Below are 23,254 nucleotides of genomic sequence, written 5' to 3'. Positions count from 1 at the left end.
GTAATACTCCTCATACCCTGAATGAGTTGTACCTAGGAATACTAGAAAGACTAGTGATAGTTCCTCCCTTTACCTCCTTTAATGAACGCTCATCCATATTTGTTTGTTCCCCATTTCAATCCACCAACTCACTACAAATAGGTCTTTTGTCTTCTCTTCTTCATCATCCAAAACCAACTTTATGTAATGAATCTTCCCTTTCCCCATACACCTATTGTTGAAATTATGTAGCAACGGTCAAATGACTCTAATCGTTCAAATGTCTAATTGGCCTAACGGCCTTAGACATTTGTACGATTATTCCTTATTCCTATCCTTCACTGCAAATTAGCATTTTGATCACAGATTAGAATATTGTATGATAATCGATTTAATCATTGTGATGACAATCAGATTCTACATACAATCGATCATATGTATAATCAGTAATAATTTTATATTACTGATTATACATAGCATCGAGTGTATTATATATCGATCTGTGTATATCCAATGATTAAATATTGTCAACGTAGTCTATTATCAGCTTCACTAATTACTAATGGATTGTTTATACTATGTTTATTAATCAGTTTAGTTTACCAATTGTGTTTGCATGTAATTCCGATTATACAATCATTTTTGTCTGTTTGTTATATGTTGGTGATTATTGGTTAGCATGCCTCCACATAGGAGTCACGACTCTATGTTAATCGCTATACTTATAAATCATTGACTATCACATTAAGTCGAGGACAGATATACAACGAACAAACAAGAGTCGATACTGATATATATCTGTGCGAAGGCAATATCATTCAATATATATAGTGAAGCGATCTGCATTTTATAAGTATGTGATGTTGTTGGGTGATTGACAGTACTTGACTAATATAATCGAACTATGGATAGTTCGATATATAGTGTAAACAACATTATAGTATATATATATATATATATATATATATACTGCTAAGTATAATTCAATGTTACATTGCAATCTTAAAATTGTCAAAGACATTAGTGATCCATTCCATATATATTCTGCAAACTGAAATATATAGGAAGTTACAATGTTAGAATAAAACTAAGTGACTATAAAATTTTGAAAATTACCATATATATAAATTTGATCCAACTTTAACATGGTATCAGAGCAAGATTGAGCAAAGATCAAGATCAGATTGATATAAGCAAGAATATCTTCTATTATTGTCTTCAAGTTCGTCTATTTCTATCAACGTCAAGATGGTGAATGGAATTAGAGTGAGGATAGACTTAAAGGAGCATTAAACTTCGTATCTTGGAAGTTTAGAGTTATGCTTGCCTTCGGGGAAAATGAATTAGACGAATTTGTGAAAGATGTCGTACCGGATTCAAAAGAAGAGGTTGAGAAGCTTCAATGGAAGAGAAAGAACAACAAAGCAATGAAAATGTTTGTTGATTATGTGAAAGATCACATTGTGCCAATCATCTCCAAGTTGACAAAGGCATGTGACATATTCAAGACATTAGAGGAGATGTATGAGATCAACAACACAAGTCGAGCTCTCGTACTGAAACAACAACTTAACCACATCAAGATGACGAAAGGAGAATCCATCATGTCTTACTTCATGAGGATTACTGAATTGAAAGATCAACTCTCTACCATTGGACACACTATCAATGGCAAAGAATTAACCATGTTGGCTCTTAATGGTCTTCATTCATCATGGGAGTCATTTATTCAAGGGATAAGCGCAAGATCAAAACTCCCTAAGTTTGATCGATTGAAGATAGACTGCATTCAAGAAGAGTCAAGATTGGCTACAAGAGGTATTGGTCAAAGCTCCACAAATGAAGAGATTCATGTTCTTGTTGCACACTCCTCAAAGAAGAAGGGTAAGAAAGGACACTCCAAAAGAAAGAAAGATGAGGAATCAAACGGTGCTCCTACACACAAAAGAATTTCAGAAATCCAATGCTTTAGATGTGACAAATATGGTCACTACGCAATGAAATGTCCAACCAGGACTATGCCTCAAGCCTCCATTGCGGATGTTCGTGAGACTATTCCACAAAAGGATTCAGATGGATTCATATTCTGATTTGAAAGAGATAAGTTTTTTTTGTTTTTTTGGTTGAATAATGTTCATGAATTTAATATGTAGTTTTTTTTGTTAATTCATGCAATTGCATTATGTGTGTTATTTGTGAAACAACCTTGTAAGTAGATGTTCGCTTACAACAAGCTGCATTTGGGTATCTTGTGTTTTAAATTTCTTCAATTTACTATGAGAAATTTGTCCCTTACATTTAGGACATCTTTAGAATCACAGTCTATTGCTTTTCAGGCTATAGAGTTTTGAAGTTCTATTTGTGATGAAGAGATGAAAATATAAGAGGAATATGCAGAGGACTTTAGTGGAGATTCTGAGATTTTACATTTCCATTTTTATAAAACAAATATCTACTTGCAGAGGTGCAACAGTTCACTTGTGAAAGCCATAGAGGCACTTGTGTTGGTAATGATAACATATAGGGTTACAAAGCCAAGACTGAGACAAGAGGGCTCTCTCAATGAGAGGGAGCATACTGAAAGGGGATTTTGTTCTAATCTCAAGATGATCATATTCATGCCTAGGGCTTGATCTTATGATAGTAGATCCATGGTGGTTTTGCATCTATCACTTCCAACCGTATGAGAATCATACCAGATGATGAGAATCTCCTAAAGCAAGATATCTTCCATGATTGGGACCATGTGAGTAGGGGATGCTTCCGTGACAGAGGGAGCAGCTAAGAGGATGTGCTTCTATTGATATTCGAGGATCTTGGTTATATTGGTTCAGAAGGAGTGGACCATGTCAAGATGGTTTTTCTAGTGATCAGTCAAAGGACTATGATTCATGAGATGGAGACCCATTCATGTAGGCTGGAAGGCCTTTATGCTGACTTCTAGGTCATGATATTCCTGGATAGATGAATACTTGGTGAGCTTGGAATACACCAAGAGTGATGCAAACTCCAACCTTGTATTTCATGAAAGGTCAAAGAATGTGGAGATCAAGTATCAATATGTTAGAGACATAGTGGAAAGGTATGCTATTCACTAATGTATTCTTCTTTCAAAAGATGTTTTAAAGTGTACACTCTTGTGATTGCATTTCTCTTTGAGAGAGACTTAAGGTGAAAGCCCTTATCTACACCCTCTGATATGGTTCATGGTGGATGTCATGTGTGTGACGCCATGACTAACATCACGTGAGAGAGTTTGTGATGATTTTCATGTACTTGTGTGTTTACCCTCTGGATGAGCCATGGTGAATATCATTGTGAACGATCTCACAATGATGAACACTTGTACATCTCACCATTATTGTGAGGTGACAATCTCACAATAATGGTTGATATCACGTGAGGTGATATCTATGAATAAACCATAATGGTGGATGTCACATGAGGTGATATTTATGGATATACCATAATGGTTGATATCACGTGAGGTGATATCTATGAATAAACCATAATGGTGGATGTCACATGAGGTGATATCTATGGATATGCCATAATGGTTGATATCACGTGAGGTGATATCTATGAATAAAACATAATGGTGGATGCCACATGAGGTGATATCTATGGATATGCCATAATGGTTGATATCACATGGGGTGATATCTATGGACAAATCATAATGGTGGATATCACATGAAGTGATATCTATGGATATGTCATAATGATTGATATCTCATGACGTGATATCCATGGATAAGCCATGATGGATGATATTACATAAAGAGATATTCATGGTGGATATAATGTGACGAAATATATGTGGACATGCCATGAATTCATATCCTTAAAATGCCATAATGGTGGATATCATGAGACATAATATATGTGGACAAGCCATAATGGTGGATATTACATTATGTGGTTATGGTGGATATCATGTGATGTGATATCCATGAATATGCCATAACCTCTGATATCACCGTGAGGTGATATCTTTCTCTCACCCAATAAATGGAGCTATTGTGTTTACTATAAGGTGTTATAAACTATTGAAGGATAGAAGGAATTCCTCCCTTGCTAAAAGGGAGTGTTGAAATTATGTAGCAACGGTCGGATGACTCTAATCGTTCAAATGTCTAATTGGCCTAACGGCCTTAGACATTTGTACGATTATTCCTTATTCCTATCCTTCACTGAAAATTAGCATTCTGATCATAGATTAGAATATTGTATGATAATCAATTTAATCATTGTGATGACAATCAGATTCTACATATGATAGATCATATGTATAATCAGTAATAATTTTATATTACTGATTATACATAGCATCGAGTGTATCATATACCGATCTGTGTATATCCAATGATTAAATATTGTCATCATAATCTATTATCGGCTTCACTAATTACCAATGGATTGTTTATACTATGTTTATTAATCAGTGTAGTTTACCGATTGTGTTTGCATGTAATCCCGATTATACAATCGTTTTTAACTGTTTGTTATACGTTGGTGATTATTGGTTAGCATGCCTCCACATAGAGTCGTGACTCTATACGACTCTATGTTAATCGCTATGCTTATAAATCATTGACTATCACATTAAGTCGAGGACATATATACAGTGAACAAACAAATCATAGTACACAGTCGACATAAAGGAGTCGATACTGATATATATCTGTGTGAAGGCAATATCATTCGATATGTATAGTGAAGCGATCCGCATTTCATAAGTCTATGATACTGTTGGGTGATTGACAGTACTTGACTAATATAATCAAACTGTGGATAGTTCGATATATAGTGTAAACAACATTATAGTATATATATATATGCATACATATATATATATACTGCTGAGTATAATTCAACGTTACATTGCAATCTGGAAATTGTCAAAGACATCAGTGATCCATTCTATATATATTCTGCAAACTGAAATATATAGGAAGTCACAGTGTTAGAATAAAACTAAGTGACACTTAAATTTTGAAAATTACCATATATATAAATCTGATCCAACTTTAACACATGTGACTAGGCTCCCATGGTTCCTTGCAAGAGAAACACAACTTTTTCTTGTGTAATTCATTTCTAACCTCATCATCCATGTTGTTCCTCTTTGACCACTCCTTTTGGAAAGGTTTCTTATCCTTATTTGATGGATATGGTTTGGACTGAAAAAAAATTCAAGAAGCTAAACTCTCCATATTACAAGCCTTCTTGATGACATCCTATAAGGTACTCAGATCAAACGCTTGGACCCAATTGCGAAGTGGCTTTATCAATCCCTCCATTAATAAAACAATTAGCCTATGATCAAAGACATATGTGACCATGACTAAGAGTTTCTAGAACTCTGATATTTAGGAGTCAACTGACCTCACCTTTCTCAATGAGCCAACTCTTTGAAATGCAGCTCAAGGTCCTTTTTGTCAAACCTGTCAATCAACCTTTGAGTAGATTCAACATGAATAGATTCAACACATGATGTGATACTAGCATGTCCCAAAGTGACCAACCCATGATACCACCACTCATGAGCTTCTCCATTCAGATGAAGTGTGGCATACTCATGGCCTCTGACTCTAGTATGGGATTAAGCTGCAAGCGTGTATCTAATTTCTGCACCCATGAGCATTCAGTCCATCTGCTAGAACCATCATAGATAGGAATGGTCAACTTGCCCACCTTACACTACAAATCTTGATTAGATTTGTATCCCTTATCCCCTCTTGGTCTGTTTTTGTACTTGACCTGACAAAAATCAGCTAAAGACATAGCTGCATGAAATTCATCCCCCAAGGTTTGATACTCCCTTAAATAATCCATCCAAGCTTCACCACCTTCTCGCTGCCCTACTTTTTCTTTTGGTGGTGCTTCTAAGAATTTAGGTATTAAGGTCTAGGGGTAGTTTTGTTGGCTGTCCTAGAGTTGTTTACTAGAATATTAGTGTTACTCATAGTTTGAAAATTCAGCTAGGACATGCCATGACTCGTGGGACTCGCGGGTCCGTTGGCTCGCTGAGTCAACTCACCATGGACTTGTGAGCCACATCCTGCTGAGTCTCCCCAAAAAACGCCCAAGTTACCTGACAAAAATCAGCTAAAGACATAGCTGCATGAAATTCATCCCCCAAGGTTTGATACTCCCTTAAATAATCCATCCAAGCTTCACCACCTTCTCGCTGCCCTACTTTTTCTTTTGGTGGTGCTTCTAAGAATTTAGGTATTAAGGTCTAGGGGTAGTTTTGTTGGCTGTCCTAGAGTTGTTTACTAGAATATTAGTGTTACTCATAGTTTGAAAATTCAGCTAGGACATGCCATGACTCGTGGGACTCACGAGTCCGTTGGCTCGCCGAGTCAACTCACCACGGACTTGTGAGCCACATCTTGCTGAGTCTCCCCAAAAAACGCCCAAGTTTTTGCAAAGGACTCACACGAGTCCTAGGGTTGGATTCATGAGTCTCAACCTAGGACTCTCATTGGGTTTTTCTCATATCTAACACCTTGTGCAGCTTATCATTGCTGCCCCTCAAACCCATTAGGGTCTCCACTGTAATGTCCCCACTCTTTATACCATGGCAACCCAGCACCACAATTTTGTGAAGTCTCTAAAAGAGACAAAATTGTGAATGAATATTGGAAGACCATTAATTCAGATGATTCAAGTATGATGCTTACCATGGACCATCATTCGGGAACATTAATCGTATAGTCAGCAATCACGATTAAAGACCGTATCAAGCACTCTAAGGAGACTCACGAGATAGCTTTCTGCTCAGTTGTCGTATTTCATTCTCAGGGGTTCGATAATCAAAATAATATGATTTGCACTTGGAATGAAAGACAATGTATTCCCATATACAATGAATGAATAATAAGATTAATTAAAGGTCGACAACCTAGATGATAGAACATTGATGACAAGAAGCTGCCAATCAATTAGAATAGAGATATCTCTTAAGATACTCTGACTCCTCACATACGCTACACATATACATTAGAGAATAATATCATATAATCTCCAATGAATACGGATCGACTAAGAATTATACAAGATGGATAAATATCGATTGTCAACACCAACTAGGAACAATTCCTAGAAGCAACGGATATGTCAAGTAATGCCACCGATCATTCGTTATGCATTCATTGTGACTATATAAGAAGGCATTCATTGTGACTGTGAAGGGGGGGAATTCATCTATTATTTTTCGAACTCAGTCAGATTGCTCTTTATCGAAACAGCATCATAGGGAAAGACATCCCTTGAAATCAAGAATTAATAAATCATTGTCCTACTTGGACTAAAGAACCAAAATAAGGGGAATTGGTTGACATATGGTTCTCTGTTCCAATTAGAAGAGAAAAAGGGAGCAAGGCCGAAGCCCCATTATCGGATGCATGTGTCAGCTAGAAGATTGATAGAAACTACCCTCATTTTGGGGATAATTGCTGTCAATATCAGACGTTGCAGACTGTATGGACATTATAAGCAATTCCGGTCAAACAGGAGTGACAACCATTTGCCTCAAGCAATATTATAATCAGGCATCACCCTTAGTACTGCCACAGAAAATAAATATCATATATCTTGCTGTAGGTGTAAATTGCTATAGTAGAAACCATAAGGATATCAGTTCAATTCATGGAAGCATACTCTAATTGCAGAATTCAGAAACAATAAGTGATACTACAAGTGTGAATTTATATTAATTTGTCTTCATAATATCAATTATATAAGTCACAAAGAGAAATCAGACTTTATAGTTCATAATAAGTATAAGGCGTTTGAGTTATTGTTCCAGAATTTCAAGTTATCCTAGCAAGGGACATTACATCCACTCCCAAACCTCCACTAGTTATTGAGTACGAATTATGAAATTTCAGATATCAAGTGTTTAAAGATCATATGACATGTGCAATATTTGAATTATGACAAATCAATAGTCAAAATAGGCTTTTATGTTCTCTAAATGCATTAATTTCTTTTTGTATTTGTAAAACTATGGTTTTATTTTTCTGCTGAGTCTATGCTTGCCGAGTCTGAGTTTTCAAACTTTGCTGTTACTACCCTCTCCATGGTTGCCATTATTGCCATTGTTCCCATGATCACCTTGATTTCTGCTATTCATTGTTTGCATCATTTGAGTTATTAGTTGAACCAACTACTGCTGTTCTCTAGCCAAATAATTTAAAATCTCCATGGTTCTAGGGTTCTGCCATTCACATCTATCACCGATACTACTTCAAAATCTGAACTAAGAAGATGTTCTCTCCTCCTCCTGTAAGTGATAATTTTTTTATCATCAGGACTCATGAATTAGTTTCAGACAATAACTTGTCGTTTAACCCTCTAGACTGGCAAGAACCCTTGTTCTTATGGCACTATAAAATCCCGTGCCAAATACTATACCTATTTTTTTCATTTTTCCAATTGCTCAAATATAGGTATTTTGTCAAACAGTTTGGATGAATACTTATTATGACGAGTTTCAGTTTAAATCTTAATGGTATTCAAATTACACAGAAATGGCGAGACTTTACATTTAACACTTTCATTCCATTCCAGACTAAAATCGAACAATGAGGGATTTATATCAATTGTCCATCATTACAAAATATAGAAATATACAAATCTAACCTGTGCAGCAGCAGGGAATAAATAATATGAATTTAGATGACTTGTAACTTAATCCCTTTCAAACAGTCCCACGCCATACCTGCAGATGTGTTCGCTCAGCATGAAGAACCTCAAGTCCAGCCTCTAAGTTGGTCGCCGGCAATACGATTCCTAGACATCCCGTTTGGACTGTTAGGTCATCACAAAAATGGGTTGGCCTGCACTTTATTCCCTACGCCAGCCTTGATAGCATGGCAGCCAGCATGGTAGCAATGCATGCTAGGATGGTGAAGTCTGAAACTCCTAAATTAGCTTCTTCCTTGAGATTTTTGAACAAAACCTCCTCACTCAAAAGGATGAGGTGGCACTAGAAACCTTTAGCTGGACTTGTGGGGTCCCAAACTCCTTTTGCAGTCCTTGTGAGTGGACATGGGTTAGAACAAAGAATCACAACTTAATAAAATTGCGTTGCACCATTTGATAGTATTCGTGACATATAGGGTGATTGACGTGGGATTGACATTTGCCCCACACACCCATACTTTATGGAGAACCTTATGAAATAAAGGAGGGTTGCAGCAATGAACTAGTCTTGAACTCTGAAAGGTGACGTGGAGGTAATTAAACCAACAATCAACAATGAGCAAGAGTCACCCCATATTCATAGGGGATTTGGTGATATAAAAGAAGGGGCCGCAGCTTTATGAGGAGAAAGTAAATATTCTTCAAGGGTTGCAGCTATCTTTGGGAGCATCTTAGCCTTTTGGGGGCCAGTGTGATATGTTGGCAAATATCAAAATATATAATATCTAGAGAACATAATGTACAGTCATCTCAATTACCAGGTCTGGCAATCATATTCCCTTGTTTTGAATAATATCATATATAGAGATAAATTGTTGTCAACTGATTGATTTGATGGAAATTGAGTCAAGTTTGTGTATCGCATATCTAAACATATTTAGTTATTCATATGATAATATCTTGAAAGGTAATATTATTTGTTGCAAATTGATTCAAATGTCACATCCACTTGCAAGAACATAAATAATGGTGTATCTATAAGTTGGCATTTCAACAAATAATTATCAAACCCAAAGAAAATCAGACCATCATATTATAGGTTGCATATGACACCTTGAACACGGTTTGTTGTGTGGTTGTGAATTATCACTTTTGTTGTGCAAAAAAATTGTCGGTTCATCTTTTGTCCATTAATTTCTTACTGTAAAAGCTTGGACATTACACCTTTAACATAAATTGTGCTGGTCTAACGTTTATCAACTATTCATGGTAGTATTGGTCAGCTTTTTAGTTGTCTATTGCAACCTTTTGAGAATTTTATCTGTCACAGTTTTATGCGATGTATCAGCAACATACAGCAATCGTACAGCTACAATAATCAAGGATATCTTGCAAGTGTTTGCATTGCTTTAGGTTATATCGAATTTTCTTAGTATCTCTATTATTTTTTACCTCTATAGTTGATCAGCTAATTTGGGATTGAATAAATATCATTAATGGCTGATATACTTGATATATTTGTTGATACAGATATATCTTAAATGAGTCTGTTGCTTTTATATTCATAATTTTTTTATGTTCATGATATATCATTTCATTGTATGAAACTAAGCAGTTTTTTGCTAGTTTAGAATAGATTTATTTAAGTCTAGAGGGCTATGCTGCCATAACACAATATTTGAATTTAGTATTGTAAGTTTTAGTCAATTCTAGAAGTTATTAACATCAGAATCCTTTCTAATATTTACATTGGAATTGCAACAGAGATATGATGCATAGCTGCCAAGATCCACAATTCTTCATCTAGTTGGTCGTTGCATGCATTATTTTGGAAGGTTTGCCACCAAGATCTGCACTTAATACAGTTGGTGGTCGTGTGCGTTGTTTTGGAAGGTCTGCCATCAAAGACAATATATTTATCTTTCAATTTGCATTTACATGAATTGTAAATTGTGCAACCTGCCACCAATAGGTGGAATAATTTATCCATTCACACCTAGCTCTATATGCTCTCAACCTACCCCCATTGGGATCTCGATTATCAAAAGTGCTACGGTTTGTGTTTGATTTTATCAAGTTAATATCCCGATTAGGGACATTACAGCCAATAATTTCACCAAAAAATAAGAACAATATCACAATGATTTGATTTGTAATAATCTTTATGCTGATGCAACTAAACGTTGTCAATAATTAAAAAAGTGTGCAGTGACCAATGTGAATCATGGCATTCTTTGTACTTCTATTGTTGGAAAGACAAAACCTAAGACAAAACCTAATACCTAATGAACATGGTGATGCACTTGTGAGATGTAGAGAAGAAATTCACCATCTTCAAGAATTGCTTTGCCTACACACAAGTTTTTGAAAATAGAGGGATTTGAAGGTGTAAGGATGAAACCCATAACATGTTTGAAATGAATAGAACTATAAATAGCCTTGATTTAGAAATGTTATATGCATGCCAAGTTATAGTGATGAAAACTCTTGTACGTATGCAGTAACTGAAATTAGGTACTAATTGAGTAGTTCAACTTCAATTTCCTTTTAGTTAAGGATGGAATGCTATCGATTTATCGTATTGCATATCATGCGCTTCCCACAAACCTTTCTTAAAATCAACAAACATGGAATCTTAATTACATAAAATGGCTAGAGGAATCCCAAACTATGACCTATTATAACCTTCCTATAAGTAATTATGACTACCATCATTGAAAGAACCCACCACAACAAAAACGGAATCATGCTAATGCTTGGTCATCAGCAAGACAAACAAGAATCCATGCTAAAGAGCTTCCCGTGGTCAAGACAAAACCAAAAAAGGTTTATACCTATTCAATTTGAAATTAGTTAATTCCACAATGTTGCAAGGGGCACAAGAGTATATGTGAGCATCATTGTCTTTGACATGCATGGCCAATGGACATGTTGCAAGTCAAGCCAATAATGATGAAATGTCCCTCACAATTTTTTTTCAATTTTTACACACAATAATTTCACTCATTAGTGTTAGCGTGATAAAATATTGAGAACAATACATATTGGCGGTTAGACCAACAACTTCCACTTTTCAGTCGGATAAAGAAATAATGGAATATAACAACTATTTGGCGGTATAACCAGCCAATTACAAATCCAAGAAGATTGAAGTAAACAAGACAATCACTCAACCACTTATTCAATGAGAGAACTGGAAATAAGAAGACTAAAGAATTTACTCTTGCTGAAAGTCTGAATTTTCCTCCAGATATTGGCCCCAAATGACCTGAAAGAGGATTCCTTCAATGCAAAGGTGAATGGGTTTTCATCCACACATTGAATAAGGGTGAGAGTTTTCACTCTCAACCTAAAACTCCAATCAAGCTTGCTTCTGCAGAGCTCCCTAGGGAAGAGATTGTCAAATATCCAATGAATAATGAATAAAATGTTGCCCCCAATGTCTTTTAAACATTCCTCAAACCCTAATTCGAATTTGGGGTTAGGGTTGTAGTTTTGGCATCAATTTTTTTTTTAAATGTTTCTTTTTATTAAAAAATAACTTCCCCTAAGTGGTTTGACCCATTGAGGGTCTAATTCCTCATTAAAAGTGGTCATATTATTAAGTTATAGCTTCTAGGGAAATGTGCCAAGAGGCCATTTTATAACTCATCATTAACTTTTATTAATCTCCTTTTTAATAAAGTTACTTTATAATTTTTATAATTATAGAAAAAGTAACTTTATAATGAATTATTATAAAGTCTATGTAACTTAAGCTCACCAAGGCCAAAAAGTGACTAAGTATAGACTCCTCTTGGTAAAGCCCATCATCCCCTAGCCTTTGTAATTGCCTGTGGAGATGGCAAAACTATGCAACTGAGTGATCACAGGAAAAATGGGGACATTGCATTCAACACTTCCCAAGTGGAGTCTTCATCATCAACCCCACTTATGCATTCAGTATCAAGCAACCTCAGAGGATTACTATTCAGTATAAAGTCTATGTAACTTAAGCTCACCAAGGCCAAAAAGTGACTAAGTATAGACTCCTCTTGGTAAAGCCCATCATCCCCTAGCCTCTGTAATTGCCTGTGGAGATGGCAAAACTATGCAACTGAGTGATCACAGGAAAAATGGGGACATTGCATTCAACACTTCCCAAGTGGAGTCTTCATCATCAACCCCACTTATGCATTCAGTATCAAGCAACCTCAGAGGATTACTATTCACAAAATGTGGCACATCCTCATGATCTGACATCACATCATCCATACACTGGAAACCATACTCAATCTTATGTTCGATCACTTCACCACATGTCTTATCATCCATCACGAAGAGATGGTTTTCATAACTTTCCTTGCTACCCACTTCAAAGAGAGGGTTATCAAGAACCTAGAAGCCATCCCTTTCCTGTTGCTCACTTCCATCTTATTGATCTGAATCTGCACATGCAACTTTTGTTTTCTTGTGAAGTTCTCAAGATCAAACTCTTCTCGAAGACTATCAAGCTCACCAATTACTTACTCAATTTCTTCAGCTCTTTGTGCATTCTCTTGCTCTTGAAAAAGTTTGAAATCAACAAATTGATCTTCTACCTCCATTAGAGCCAATTGAGTATTTTCTACCATGTCCTTTGTTGACTCAAGCTCAAGAGTAAGCTCTTCAACTTTCCTCTATTTTCCTTGGAAAGCACTAAGGATCTTGTTTGCAGATTTGATGGCATAATCATGGTCTATAATCAGTTGTATGCACTCTGATTCCAATGTCTCCAAAGAGTCTTTGATTAGTTGCAGATTAGGGAGAGCAACTCCATCCTTAACTCCTTTCCATCTCTCTTCAATTTGAGCCTTTCAATGGAGTTATTCTATCAAACTATGTGTACAATCAAACCCAGATAGAACTCGTACCTCATTCTCAAAGGACATCATTAATTTATGCTTCCACTCGTGAACATGCAAAGGTGGTGTACTAGTGATTGGTTTTAACAAAAAATCAGAACTTTATTTCTTGTCTTCACTACCCTCAAAGTTGCTCCAAGACTCCTTTTCTTCACCACCCACTAGCTGCAATTGCTCAATATCATAAAGAGGATCAGATTCTACTGAATCTTCAAGTTTTTTCTTACCAACAACTTCATGAATAGGTAAATCAGATTTATATTTTAGAACCTCTTCAAACTTTCCATCATCAAGAACCATATGGTCCTCTAGCTCTACATCCTCCTCAATGTCCTCTTGATCAAAGGAAGTGGTAGCCCCTAGCCTAATCAATGACTCATTGCTGATCATTGTTCTGAAAGTTTCTACAGAAACATATTCTTCTTTAGTGGTTGCCATCTCAAAGGGGTCATTATGGACTTTTGTCAAGCAAACTCTTTTTCCAAAGGCACCTTCTCCTCTAATGACCTTTTCATAGCTTACAACACAATCTATTTTTTGAGCCTCATCAAGATCAAAGGAAAATTCATCCCCCATGGTTTCCTCATTGTCCTTACTTGCCTTCACACCAGGATCCCAAATGCTAAGGGTTATTTGTTTTGATCAAAAGGAAAGTGCTCACTATACTCCCCTTAGAGTGTTGACTCTTTGAAGAGGTCATCTCCCAACTCACTAAAACTAACATCTTCATAAGTATCTTTCTCCAAGGTATTAGTTTTATAATCAAACTCAATACCACCCATGTCACCAACTTTGTAATGTGCTAAAGAGTCTTCAATGTCCTCACCATGAATATGCATATTTTTGTCCTTATCATTGATAGTGACATGCATACCAAAGAGGTCTTCTTGTTTACTCGTCATATAATCCTCTTGTGGAAACTCTTGTGAAGTTTGGACAAAAACAAGTGGGAAATTTTCCAACACAAACTCTTCAACATGATTAGATATGAACTCATCCAAATCATCATAAACATCATCACTATGAAAGTTTTCATAAGCTGATTCTACAACACCACCAAAACTACCTTCAACATGCTCTTCATTAGTGAACTCATTAGTCTCAAGACCATCATTGAATGAATCTAGATTAGGATTCAGAATTGTTGTTTTGTTCTTTTAACCAAACCAATCATCATTATTTCCAATCACATGCAAGTCTGAGGGAGTATTTTGGGGATCTGTCACACATTCTTCATATGTCAAGGCAACCTTCCCATCCAAACATTTGGATTTTGCAGCACTTGGTAAGTATGCCCTTTTAATGTCAGGATCTCTCATAAGCATGGTCAATTCTTGTATCAACTCAGATATAGATTTCTTCGCGGTCATCTTATTTTGTATCTTCTTTCTCTTTCAGTTATAAAGAAGGTTGCATAACTATAGCAAGGGCACGGGATGACAAGAACTTCTGCTTTGATACCACTTAAATGTCCTTGACAATTTTTTTTAATTTTTACACACAATAATTTCACCTATTAGCATTAGCATGATAAAATATTGAGAGCAATACATATTGGCAATTAGACCAGCCACTTCCACTTTTCAGTGGAATAAAGAAATACTCGAATTTAACAACTATTTTGCGGTATAACCAGCCAATTACAAATCCAGTAAGAGTGAAGTAAACAAGACAATCACTCAACCACTTATTCAACAGGAGGACTGGAAATAACAAACTATCTACTCAACCACTTATTCAGCGGGAGGATAGGAGTACAAAATGAAATAGAGATAGGTGGCAAGCCAACCTCTTCCACTTGTGTAGTGGGTGATACAAGAAGTTTAGTGTAGAAATAAAATGGACTATTTCAGTACTACTAAATACAGTCTTACAATGGCAACTCTGCAAAAATACTTGTCAGTACATCAAGCTCCAATCTCTAAGAGATACAAGAAGATACTCCAAGAAGCTACAAACATGAATACTAGAAAATACAAGCCAAAAAGAACACTACCAAATCTGAAATAACACACCAACAACACCAAACACCAAACTAGCGCACTATGAAGTTCATATCCCCTTTAAGACACCTCTGAATAGCCCCAAATCAGAAGCAAATGAGAGATGCCCAAGTCTCAACTAGAAAACTGATCCAAACAATCTTCAAACTTTTAATGGATGCATCCCAAGGTCACTTCCAACATGGTACAACCTGCCTAGAGAAGAGCAATCTACCTTAAAATCTATCTATTTGCTATAACTCATGAAACTTAACAAAAATGGATGCCTAGCAAAGAGGAATCCAATGAGTAAATACCCAGAATGATCAAACAATCATGCAGGGAGATATGATTGAATAACTGCTTCATCCATGGACAAACCAGCAACATACAAAATCACGCTAACACTCAGAAAATTGAAAAAAACAATAACAAAATTCATCTCAATATAGCTCATTCTATTCCTCTGGATGAGAAATAGGCTCTCCAACAGCTAGGTGTTATCTCTCAAGCACAAAACTGGCACAAGCTAGGAAGCTCTCAACTTCAAAGCACAAGTCTGACACAAATTCAGCAACACTTCGTTACAAATATTCGTGGATACCAAAACAAGAGCCCGACGCTCTTATTTATAACCTTGGTGTCTCCAAATTCAAATTCATATTCCCCCCAAATGGACGCCAAATCCAAATGCAAGATCATTTTACATTAATTTGAAATTTGCATTTCATTTCCCCTTTCTTCCCAAATCGACCTTCATAAGGTAGCAGATATACTTTATTAACAATGTCAATAAAATATAATGGGGCATCCAAGATGAATAAGTGAAATATATCCTAAATTTAACTTATCACTTAAAATAATACTTTATCACCTCAAGTGGTCCCTAAGTCATGACCAAAAATACATAAGTCACATGCCTAGGCCAAGGGGCATTAAAATATATTAAAAATATGTTTCCCATGTGTTGAACAACTGTCATAGTGAACTCAAGGCTAAAAGTACTAAAAAATGCACTGCTAGAAATAGCCTCTGAACTGAACCATTGAAACCTGCCAAAAATAATACTTACTATAAATAGCATACTGCTAAAAATAGTGTCTCCAAAGTGATTTTAACCATATTTTGAGCATCTGTCAAAACTAACTAAAAATAGTAAGTTTGTAAAAGTCCTCAGATTTAATTGCATGTCACACCATCGCGTAGCTCTCTAAAAACAAAAAAAATGAGTTGTCCTCGCCCCTACTTACTAAAAATAATAAGTATACCAAACTCCATTGATTGCTACGCATGTACCATCATTGCGAAGCTTTCTGAAAACTCAAAAGGAATCCAAAATCAAAGTTGTAAAACTCCAACATGCAAGCAACCAAATTGCCAAAACATCTTCCTAGAAAATAGGAAACCCTAATTTTGCCTCTCACTAGCCAACGAGTCTTGGGATTGGCCAACAGTCTCCAAAACAAATAACCAACTGATATGTATTCTACCTTCTAGATGAGACTATTGCAAGGTATCCTTTGTAAGCACCACTCATGTTTGGTTCCTACCATACCCTGGTTATTGGCAAGTTTTGTAAGTAAGCCGGCTTTAAGTACCTATTTGGGTGATGGCTAAGCTATGTCTATAATTTCCTTGGATTCTATTATGTGATGATTGATGGTCGTATGTGCACTAGCCTATTGGTTGTATGGTGTAGGACCTTTGATTGGCTAGTGATTTGCAATGTTTAGTATCAATGAGTTGATTAGATCATTCATGTTTTAATGAATGATGGGAAATTGGTGCATGAGGTTATATCATAATTTAATATATTACAAATGTTATATTGGAATGGTCATAATTAAGTTCAATGAAGAATATCTTTGGGGTAATAGACATGCCTTAATTCATTTATAAATATGATGATAGATTGGCATTACTATTGCTCTAGGTATGATTTTCTTGTTGGATTTGATGTGCACATCAAGTGTGCAAGGTTTTTACAGTTACTATGACCAAACGGATGGATTGTGGAATAAATGTTCATAGATCTAACTTGAAACCATCTAACTTCACCTAGAAAAACAACAAGATTGTCCTTGTGTATTGACCAATTTGATTTGCCAACATGGGTGTGGAAGATCCAATGGCATCCATATGTGATTATGTGTGTTTAGTTGATAGTTGTGTTGGCATCTTTGTGCATTTGTGGTGCACTCTACACTCTTCAAAGGTGTTAAAGTCAGTGAGTTTGGATTTAATTAAATTATCAATTGTTGAAATTTATCCCCTTTTCAAATCATTTTTTTTATTACTGCCTTTTGCAGATTTAACGCATTTTGTCTCTTTTATACTTGGCTTGGGATATTTTATTTTCAGGATTGTGATATTGAATCCTTGACATGTTATTTAATTTTTTTAGGATGATTTAATATTTTTACAAGCATTTTGAAATGGAATTAAATAGCCAAATTTATTATCTTCAGAGGGGATCGATTAATTTTATTTTTATTTTTACTTTTGGTAAGGGGAGTTTAGGCCTTTCTCTTGAAGGAGGATACCATTCTTTTGGAAGGGATTTTTTCCAATTTTTTGGCATGCTAAGTCATCACTATGAGGAGATATTTCACTGTTTTGGTGGGCTTTTGGAGGATTGTCTTCTTGCTCTTTTTGGGATGCCATAGTGGCTGAATTTTGTTGATAATAACTTACTAAATAGAGCTAACATGCTCTCTACTACCCTTCCTTTCCATTTTTCTGCCATAACCTTTATTTGGGGTGCTATTCTCTCCTAAAAATCACTCAGACTTGGATGCCACACATTGTTGAACCTTTCTTTACCTTACTGTAGTCACATAAATCTGTCCAGCTTAATTAAATGAATATTTCGTATTTATTTGATTAAAAATCCACTAGCCATCAATTAATTAAATTAATATTTAATTAATTTATCCCCAAACATTCTTCTATTAATTAAATAAATTATTCAATTTATTTTAATTAATTCATTAAACCAAATACAAATCAATTAAATAAATAAAATCAATTTATTTAATTAAAATCCCTTTTTCCTCTTTTAAATAAATTAAATCAAACATTTATTTAAATCATTATCCCCCCACTTGCATTTTCCTACAAATGCAACTTGCACACATTTATTGAAATAAATGAATTTTTATTTTAAATAAAATCCTATTTTCCCTCACCCACCAAATCCACTTGCAAGAATTAATCCTCTTCTAGATTCTTCTAACCCCTTCCTAATTAGTCTAATCCATCCCCTAATTATTGTCACATTCCTAAGCAAAATGGAGTCACTTCTCAAAGCCTAAAAGTCTTTGATAACCATTAAAGGTTTTCAACCTTCAACCACTTAATTCCTCAAAGTCTTTGATAGCCATTAAAGGCTTCCAACTTTCAACCACTTAATCCCCCAAAGTCTCCAATAACCATTAATGGTTAACCCAAACCCTCCTACATGGTTAAAACATTTGTTTTGACTCAACCTCTACCCAACCCAAGGGTCTCATCAAGCCTTTAATGCTTTGACCATGATTATCTCTTAATCATTTGCACAAAGGTTTATCCTTGGATTAACTCTTAATCCAGTGGATAATCTTAATTTAGGCTTGACCCTTAGCCTTTAGATAACCATGAGGTCTTCTCAGGCCTTTAATGCCTCCAACCTCTTCTTTCAACCTAACCCTATGTTGACATTTGTCACCATTTCATTGGTGTTAATTGAGCACATGGATCCCCAACTTTCAAGCTTGACCCTTGATTAAACCTTTCAATCCTGGCCATCCATTGCTCCATTTTTCCTATAAATAGAGCCCATTCCTTCATAATCCAGATCCTGAAAACTTGTATGCATCTAAGCTATAGACATTTTAGAGAGCATTTAGCATAAGCAATCTACCATCTTGTCTTTTTGGTAAAAGTAATCATTTTAGCATCAATAGCATAGTATTTAGCTTTTCATTTCATATTTGAAGCTTAATATTAAATCTCAATCCTCCATAAGCATCCATAGTGCAAAAAGTTGCTGAGAGCTACACTATTTTGGAACTTGGAGAGGAGAGGAACAAGGGAGAAGAAGCTAAAGCCATGCTAAGAGGCAGTTGGAGATGCCTCATAATCTGTGTTTTGTTTGTTAGATAAATTAGCATGTCTTTTGTGTCTCTTTTGGTATGCCTTCATAGTTTAGTTTTAGATTGATTAACACTAATGTTTTGTGTGTTTTGTGTTATTTGATCATAGACTAACCTTGTGCCATTTAGGAGGGCATCACTTACCATGGCCACCCTAGATTTGGCTTTGTTCTTTGTTTTTGGTGTCTTGTTGCCTGTTGGAATAAACACCCATTGGGGCACCCAAATTATTAATTATGTTAAAAACTATTTTTTCAAATGTCCAAACCCTCCACTTACTTTCAAACTTGGATGCCATGAAGGTATTCTTCTTGTCATGTGATTTAATTGTCGATTTCCTTTATGGTTTCATCAAATTGAAATGCATGTGTAGACTCCATTTATTAAGTATGAATCTTATTAAGTTATTGCCTCTTTGGCATGCTTTCATAGAGTTTTGTTTAACACTTTATGGATGAATTTGAGTAAGTTTATATTGTTATTTTGAAATATTTATGTTGCAGTCCTATGTTTGCAGGCCTTGTGCCCTTTAGAGTTGCCTAAATAGATTTGAAACTTTCTTAATTATTTCTTTATTGACTGTATGGAATAATAGAAACCCTTTGGATTGTTTTCATGTGTCTTCTTATTGAAATTCCAACATTTGTGGTTTCTGGTTGAATGAGTTTAAGGTTAATTTTACTTATGATTTCTTATGACCAAGAGAAAGTTGAAACCATTGTTGATAACAAAAAATAGGGGTAATTCATTCCTTGATTTATTGTTGCTTTGAGAAATCCATCTATTGCTAATTTGGAAGATGATTGTAGTGTCATAAACAATTATAATTTTTAACTTGAATTGGTTTTATCATTGCATTTACTTGTCCATTGATCCTTGTAATCCTTTCAAGTTTATGTGGGATGAATACTTGATGGTTGGAGAATCCTTCTCCGTGTTTAATTACACTCTCTTTGCCCCTGTTGGGTATTGATTATGTATGTTCAAACCACTTGTGCTGAAATTATGTACATGTGATTTTATTCCATGGGTTCCTTGTGTGTAACCCTTGACAATTATTATGGTTTAATGTCTTCATTTGTGGGTATTTTTATGATAGAAACACTTGTGTATCTTAAGGTGAGATTTTTTAAATGGAGCTCGTTGATTTGTAAACCATGTCTTGTTGTGAAATACATGTGAGATCTTGTGTTGTCTTGTTTTTAAAGTTGGAAGGTTGTTTAAACCCTTCTAAAGCTCCTATGAGCTTGTGAAATGAATCTGGCCATTTCTTGTATGATCCTCCATGTAGCCAACAATGGTTTAAGTATTAAATCTAGTTTAAAATTCTTTGAGAGAGTCTTATAGGGACCTGGCATGTATCTTGAGATTGTATTAGTGGATCCACTGCCCTATTCCATTCTAGAAGGGTTGCTTAGAGTAGCATGGTACTCACATATGCAATTACTTATAATTCATTTTAGTAGCTAGTTGATTATCATTTCTTTGTATTTCTTTGTATGCTAGTGTAGGATGATGAAATTTTATATTTCTATTGTGCCTATTTCTAATTTGAGAACTTTAGTCTTGTAGAGGATTACACTTTATTTTTTAGAAGTACATTATAATACGGTTGAGTTTTGAGTGATGTTGCATCACATGCATATGCATTGTCATGTTCTTTAATGAAATAATTAAATAAGTAATTTAAGTTTTATATATATATATATATATATTAAAAAATGATTTATATTAATTATATAAAAAATTAATTAAGTTGTCAAAAAGTAAAAATAATTAAAAATATATATTTAATTATTTAAAAAGAGTGTTTTGAGTGATTATTTTAAATGTCGTTAGACATATGGTGCAAAAAGGTGTTTAAAAGGGTCACTTACTTTTATTTTTATAATTTTGATTAATATTTTTTTTTTTTTTTAAATTTAAAATTCTAAAATAAAATTATAAATTATTAAATCAATAGTGTAATATTAGTGTATAATGGTCAATTAAGTTGTTAAGATAAACTTTAAGGATTTTCTTTTATTCTTTTTAGATAAGTCCTTATTGTTAGTGTAAATAGAGTCATTATCAAACAAGTTAGCTTATCATCTTTACACCTAGCTTAAGTTTACTTAGGCTTTCCATACTTTTTTCTCACCTCATACAATTGAGTCATATGTCATTATCACTTGAAACACCTATTGCACACATACTTGCCACTTGCTCAAACACTTATCAAGTCAGCTCACAAGTGTTACACCTTTGGAGGGTTAATCAATTGTTCTATCCTACCTTTGTACCTCATCTATCTTTCCTATACATGTAAGTCTTCTATATTCATTTCACACACTCTTCATTTATATGATAGATTATCCTATTGTACTTATTGTTTCACTAGTGGAAAGTTGTTTTTGTGCTTTCAAATTCCTAACTAACTCGAACATGGTATCAAAGTCATGCTAGCATGTTTCATCTCGAATAAAGGTGACTTTTCGTGCATAGCCCTCTCATCAGAGTGTCGTAGATCCAAATGGACATCATCATTGTGTTCAAAAAATAAATAAATACCTTTAGTTTTTGTCATTTTTCGATAGATATCAATTTTTACAAATTTTTCACCATTATACAAAAAAAGTTGTAAAAAATGAAAAAGAAAATAGAAGAAGGCCAAAATCCCCCTCTACATATTTGCCATTTTTGGTAGACAATTTTTTGCCCACATAGATTACTTTGTCCAAAAAATTTGGCCTCTTATCAACCTGCTTGCAAGATTTTTATGGCTTGTTTGGCCTATTTTGCAAGTTTGGACGACCTTTTTTGTAGGTCAAATAATATTTTTATAGAAAATCTTTGCTTGTTCAGCCTATTTGGGGGGTTAAATCTATATTTGAAGGTTTTTTGACACACTTTGTTTGTGGGGTTTAACAAAAAAAGTTTGAAAGTTTCATTCTCAGGTCTTTGATTGCCTATCTCTTGTCAATGCTATTGAGCATTGCAACCTTCAACCCATATTGTTGCTCTAATATCCTCCATCCATAGATATTCTAGTGCAAGGAGAGTGTTGCACGACAATGACAATTAAAGATATTGTGTGATTTTGATTTATTCCTATTAACCAATCCACCTTCCTAATGTTTCAAGATTACGCCCGTGTGCTCTATCAACCACCATGTGAGGGGGCATATGAGGAACTAATCAAGTCTTTTGGGAGTAGGAATAACACAATTGCCTCTCCATTGGCCTTCCTCACCTCATGTTGATTCCAATGAGTAATTGAAACAAAAGGTTTATCTCTTCATGGGTATTTTTATCTGATTACTAGTGCATATGTATTAAAATAGTCTATTTTTATAGGATATTGATTAGGTAATCTAGCTTTTTATCGATAGCTTAAAATTAAGTACCATTTTTTGTAAAATTTAATGTTTTCACATTTCCCATGCATTGGACCTTGTTGCATTGTAAAACTCTTTAATCAAAGGGGCAATTTGAGTGTTGTTTTTTTTGAGTTTCTAATTTTGTAATCATGTTGAAGATTATATATGATCACTATGGAAAGGAACTACAAATTTTAGATGCTTGCAAAATTTGTGAAATACAAAAATGGAGTAATAAACAAGGCCTCAAGTTACCAAGTTCT

General features: G+C 34.8%; 1 long non-coding RNA gene across 1 annotated transcript in view; it reads right to left on the bottom strand.

Moving 5' to 3' along the window:
* LOC131050568 (uncharacterized) overlaps window positions 1–9,429 on the bottom strand; it is a 56,719-nt gene extending 47,290 nt beyond the window's left edge. Inside the window, exon 1 of the long non-coding RNA XR_009371520.1 lies at window positions 8,711–9,429. This is a non-coding gene — a long non-coding RNA (uncharacterized LOC131050568). The remainder of the gene's footprint in view (window positions 1–8,710) is intronic.
* Window positions 9,430–23,254: the final 13,825 nt, after the last annotated feature.

Source organism: Cryptomeria japonica, chromosome 2 (assembly GCF_030272615.1).
Source record: "Cryptomeria japonica chromosome 2, Sugi_1.0, whole genome shotgun sequence".
In the NCBI taxonomy this organism is placed as follows: Eukaryota; Viridiplantae; Streptophyta; class Pinopsida; order Cupressales; family Cupressaceae; genus Cryptomeria; species Cryptomeria japonica.
Note: the sequence above shows the minus strand (reverse complement) of the source record. Positions and strands in the feature narration are given on the sequence as shown.